This window comes from Hemicordylus capensis, chromosome 1, assembly GCF_027244095.1.
Source record: "Hemicordylus capensis ecotype Gifberg chromosome 1, rHemCap1.1.pri, whole genome shotgun sequence".
NCBI classification, from domain to species: domain Eukaryota; kingdom Metazoa; phylum Chordata; class Lepidosauria; order Squamata; family Cordylidae; genus Hemicordylus; species Hemicordylus capensis.
In genome coordinates this window covers 175,006,110-175,012,109 of record NC_069657.1, presented here as the reverse complement: position 1 = coordinate 175,012,109, position 6,000 = coordinate 175,006,110, and positions in this window count along the sequence as shown.

Here is a 6,000-nt window from a genome sequence, read left to right as displayed (position 1 = left end):
ATCTGCTAATCTTCTTTGACACTGCTGTTATTTGCTGCTTTATTATTTCCAGGACTAGAATCTAGGTGGTATTTTTGGATCAGATACTGTTTGGTGTTTTCCTTTGTCAGCTTCTTCTCTTTCATGTCTTTGAATTTACTAGCATCTGATCTAAGCCTGGAGATTTTATTTTCTAATCTAATCATCCATTTAGGTGAGGTACTACTTTCTTTTTTTCTAGGTCCACTGATCTTATATCCCAGCTCCTGTGTTGTTATTGTTGCTGCACTGTACATTAGTTGATTTGTTTCTTGCAAATTATTGGTTGTTATTTCTGCAAGTGCAGCATTGATATCTTTTAATGCTTGAGCAAGTTTTTCCCCCGCAACTGTTTTTAGAGCTGGAAGTCGAACCCTGGTGGTTGTTTGGTTCATGTGCTCAGTTATTTTTTGTTTTAGTTCTTGTTGCTTTCCTGTTAAGCAGCAATCGGGTTTTTAAGGTGAAGGCAAAGGTGAGGTTACCTGGTTTTGATTTAGAAACAGTTCAGCAACAGGCATCCTCTATTTCCAACACCTCCTCCACCTGCGCCTGAGCCACTTCTTCAGTTGGAGGTCATTCTTCTTCCATATCTTGAGCCTGTGTTGCTCTTTGCAGTTCTTCTAGCCCAACTCCTGTAAATACTTTATTTCTTATTATGAGTCTTCTCTGGTCTGCTAGCCTTTGTTCTGTTATTTCTGTATCTGGATGCTTCTCTTTCCAAATTTGGTACATTCTTTTTAAAATAACCTTGGACTAGACTTGTAATAGCAGATCATTATTTCCTTGTTGGCATTTTTCATATATTTTTTCTGGTTAAGCGATGTTTCTTCCACTAACCCTGCAGTCTCCAGCCCTGGTTGCTCAACTGAAGATCCTGAGTCCTGTAGCCCACTTGCTACGAGATGTCCAGGGACTCCAGCACCTGGCGCAGTCTTTGTTGACCCGGGCGACGACTGATCCGGTATAGACATATTAAAGTTACATCTCAGAATATTGTTGAGGGGAGAGGCACTCTTCGTCTGGCTCCTCTGGTGAGACCTGCCCAGTATGGTTGGGTCTCTGGCATAGCTCTCACCTTTCTCAGAGCACACAAGCCCCACAACCACGCCAAGGTATTCCCTCACTGGTGGATGAAGATGATGATGATGATGATGATGATGATGATGATGATTTCTTGTTTGCACAGTCAAACAGGTGTAATTGACTGGTTATCACCTGATTTTCTCTTTCAGTTTTATTTTCACCATATTCCTCATTTGGGAGACGTTTCCTCTTCTGAAATTCAAAGTGTCAGTGTTAGACATCTTTGGTGATTCTCTCCCTGCAAGTATGCTGAATTTGATAGCACTACGATTTTCTTAGTCTGGTTTTGAAAAGATTCATGTAGAAGTGGAATATTCACCTACTTAGATTTTCAAGCATGGAAGTCTTCCTGTAACTTGTTAAAAGGAGTTACTGAACAAGCTGAACAAGGAGTTACTTCTTTTTTGTACAGTTTTGCCATTGCATGCCCTTTTGCTTTCCTAAAGTGCACATCATTTCATTTTCTAAAATGTTGAATTGCTATCACCTAGTCTGACTGAATCTATTTCTTCAGTATTTTCCTCTAGTTTTTATTCTAATATATTTCACAATATCAAGCCATGGACATCTCTGGGATCACTCAATAATCAGAGACTGATGCAGATTCCAGAAGACTTCAGGCCAGTCCTGGAGGGTTGACACCCTACTGTCATCCCCACAGCAAGCCTATTCCCCTTTCTACCTTCAGATGGGACATAGGACTGCTGGATCATCAGTAAAAATATATGAATTTCAAACAGCTGTAATTCTCCACATCCCAACTCTTCTCAGATTAATAACCCTAAGCCATTGCTCTGCTATTAGCAGAACTGACCCTATTGTTCTGGTCACTTCCATTCAGAACACTTGCTTTCCTAAGTCTTGTTCACATGACCAATCTTTTTAGAATGACTCTACATAAGGGGATCAAGATATATATATACGAAAGATCATCAAATATATAATGAAATTTCTTTTTCTAAATTGGTCCCACAGATGACCAGGTTTCCATGCCTCCAAAAGTTCAGATCAGATTTCAGTAGAGTCAAGGAAGTTCATATGATAATATTTCTTTACTGCAGGGCTGCACAACTAGGCATGCGTGAACTGATTCAAGGTCAAATCAATTTGATTTGAATCTGGTCAATTTGAGTGATTCCACCTCAAAATGAATCTGCCCAATCACCCTGGCCAAATTCAAGCTCAAACTGGCTCAAATTGAATCTACCCAGATTTGATTTGAATCTATTCAAGATTCAAGTTTGTCTTATTTATTCCGCCTGATTCTCAGATTGAATCAGGAAAGCTCCACTCTGAATGCACATGTGCACATACAGCCTTGAGACTGCCACCCAGAACAAAACTCATTCTGCACACAGATGAAAAAAAAAATTAGAAAGAACACTGACAGGCTTGTGGGTTGGGAGGTAATTGGCACATGGGGTTCAACTACCCCCCCCACACACACACACACAAGGCAGGGGTACTCAGTTCATTTTTTAGAAATGTTTGAATTTGTTTAGACTCTTTGGTTTATAATAAATCCTCATTATTTCCTATGGTGGAAATATACGAAATCACTAAAAACTAAAAAATTCATTTAAAAAATCAATCAATTACCCCACTACCTTGAAATGTGGGTGGTACATGGCACCCATGAGGCCCTATACACAATCCCAGTTTGGTGTCCCCTGGACCTTTAAAAGTGGGTTGAATAAATTTAAATTCAAATTCAAAACTAATATAATCCAATTTGAATCATATCTGATTAGATTCTGATCAGCTCTTATACACACACACTTATGACTCCAGCATTGCAACATCTGCCACAGCAGCACCCTTAGCAGCTAGCAAGCATAGCCATAAACTCAATCAGGACGTCTTCAGCCACATTTTGACCAAGTACACCTTGCAAAGCAGAATGCAAATTGCAGATAAGACCAGAGCAGTGAGTGAAGCACAAGTTAGTCTCAAAGCCAGACGTGGAGCTCATCACAACACTCACCAAGAAATATTACACACACACATACACACACAAACCTGAGCTGCCACTGTCCATTTCTCACCATACCACCATCTCACAAACAGACCAAACCACAACTGAAGGCAGGCAGGCAGGCAGACAGGCAGCCAAGTTCTGGTTTTGTCAATCTGAGAGCCAGCAAAACCAGATAGTTAACAGCAAGCAATACCACAGAGAAAACAACAAAATCAAAGTACTGAGAAAACTACAAAATCCAACCTTTTTTTCTTCCATTCTGCCTGCCACAGAGAGACAAGAGGACAGAGCAGTCATGGCCTGATGGGCGGGGTGGGATGGGGCTTTTTGTTTTGTTTTGAGGGGACTGAAGTGAACAACAATGGGGCAAGCAAGTCCAAGGGAATGAAAGGCAAAGGGCAAGGGATTACTGTGGACTCTCTAACCCAAATCCACCCTTCCTGTCCTACAGTTCTGCTGGTATCTAAGTCCTTCCTTCCCCACATTAAGGCCAATTTAAAGTAGGGGTGTGCACAAACCGTTAGCTGCCAAACCAGTTCACCTCGAATTGAGCTGGTTCAGTGGCTTGATTACATACTGAACCAGGGGCAGTTCGGTCTGGGATTGAACTGGACCAAGCCTGGTTTGGGCGATCTGGTTCGGCAGTGAAGGGGTGTGCGGGTGGGGGTGGCAAGAGACGTAGAAATGGTCTTATCCATCCGGCGCAGCTGTCCATGCAGCTCCCCCCAGCATGGCCCCAAGCGTGCATAATGCTCTGTTTAGGAAGCTGCCGCATGGTCACGGTACAGTTCCAGCTTCTGTGGAAATGATTTGCACTCACAAATGGCCTCCACGCTTCCTAAAAGAGCGCAGCACACACTTTGGGCCATGCCTGGAGGAGGTGAGTGGCAGCTGCACCAGCCAGGTAAGGACATGTCTACCTCTCTCGCCGCCCCTGCCTGCCCACCCCCTGGAGGTAGCAAAGGGACGGGTGGGTCGGTGGGGGCGGTGAGAGAAGTTGAAATGCTCTTTCTCAGCCTGCACAACTGCCGGCGCCACCACTCTACCCTCTTTGGCGAGGTCCCAAGTGCGCACAATACTCTGTTTAGGAAGCTGCCTGCACAGCGGTGGCATGGTATCAGCCTCTGTGGAGGTCATTTGCACATGCAAATGGCCTCCACATATTTGTGGAAGCCAGAACTGTACTGCCAGCATGCAGACGGCTTCCTAAACAGAGCACTGTGCATGCCTGGGGGTCAAGCAGCAGCTGCACTGTCCAGGTAAGCACATTTTTATCTCTCTTGCCACCCCCACCTGCCCACCCCTTAAAGGATTCCAGGACCACAACCCCATTACTTGTAAAGGGGAATCTGTTTCAGCAGCAAATGGGTAGGTGGGTGGGGGCAGTGAGAGACATGGAAATGTTCTTGTCTGGCTGGTGCAGCCATTGCTTGACCCCCAGGCATGCACAATGCTCTGTTGGTGCAGCTCCAAGTGTGTGTGATGTTCTGTTTAGGAAACTAGCCTTGCAGAGGCAGCACAATTCTGGCCTCCGTGGAGGTGATATGTGCACTGCTTGTGGCCGGGCAATAATACTTTACCAGTATTAGACACCAGAACCTCCAAAGTGGTTTGGTCAAACCAACCCGAGCAGCCGGTTGCTTCAACTGAACTTTTTCAGCAGCATGTGGTTTGGCTCAAATTCGATTCAAATTTAAGCCAATCCCCAGTTTTTTGTTTGTGCACAGCCCTACTTTTAAGAACTCTCTATAACCTGACCAAGTATGGTGGGGGTCTCACCTTCTGGCAACTTCTGCTGGGGCTTCCAGTGTTTTTGGCTGGAGTCTGCCAGGTGTTGCTCTCAGAGGCACTCTTGGGCTGAGCAGACACTGGGACTCAAGAGCTGGGAGGAGGGGAGGTGGACACCAGTCAAGCACCCACCCACCTAAACAATCAAAATAATGCTGCCGCCACCCCACAAAAAAGGGAAACAGAGAGAGCCTGGCAGGCTAGGCACCAGACAAAACACACCAGCCTACAAAACCAAAAATGATTCCACCAGGCACACAGACAGCAGCAGCAAAGGTGCAGCTTGGGGCTGCAAAAACAAAACCCATAGCACCCCAGTTATTAATGCCACTGGGGGCTTCAAGCAAGAAGAAGAAAAAATACACAGAAGGGGGGGGATTCAAAGCAGCACCTACTAAAGCAACTGTAGGATGCTCTAATAATTTACACAAATTAGGGGGGAGGGAATCAGCACCGTATCTCACTTATTAAAGTCACTGTGGGCTGACAACTAGCAAGAATAAAAAATCAAAATTAATAAAATCGAAACAGCACCCAATTAAAACCACTGGGGTCTGCTGGTACAATTTTTAAAAATACAAAATGAAAATAAAATCAATTGTTGGCACTGAAATTAAAACAATTTTTAGAAAATAAAGAGACAGATAAGCCAGCAGGCACTGTCTGTGTCTCTCTCCACTCACTGGGCCAGATAGACAGGCCCAGACCACCACCACCAGTCTCTTCTCTCAGTGCTGCTGCTGCTGCTGCTGCTGCTGCTGCTGCAGTCTCTCTCTGTGATCCTTCTCTCCTGAGGCACAAATGGCTCTCTGGCCCTCTGCCTTAAATTCATTTTGAAAACCCCTTCTTTGGCTTACCCTTCCCTGCTCCCTCTCCCCCACAGCCAAAGGGGGCACAGTTGCTCATGACAACACTTAATTTAAGTGATAATGAGCCAACCAATAAGGAAGGAGACCAATTGGAAGCCAGTGCCAGAACACCAATCAGCAAGGGGAAAATAGTCCTCCAAAATGGTCCTCACCACTCAATTCAAACCCAAATCAGGCCCTGGAATTCAATTCAGATATTGAATTCCAGGGGCAATTCAATTTGAGTTTGAATAACTCAAATCACCCTGATTCAAGCTTGAATTG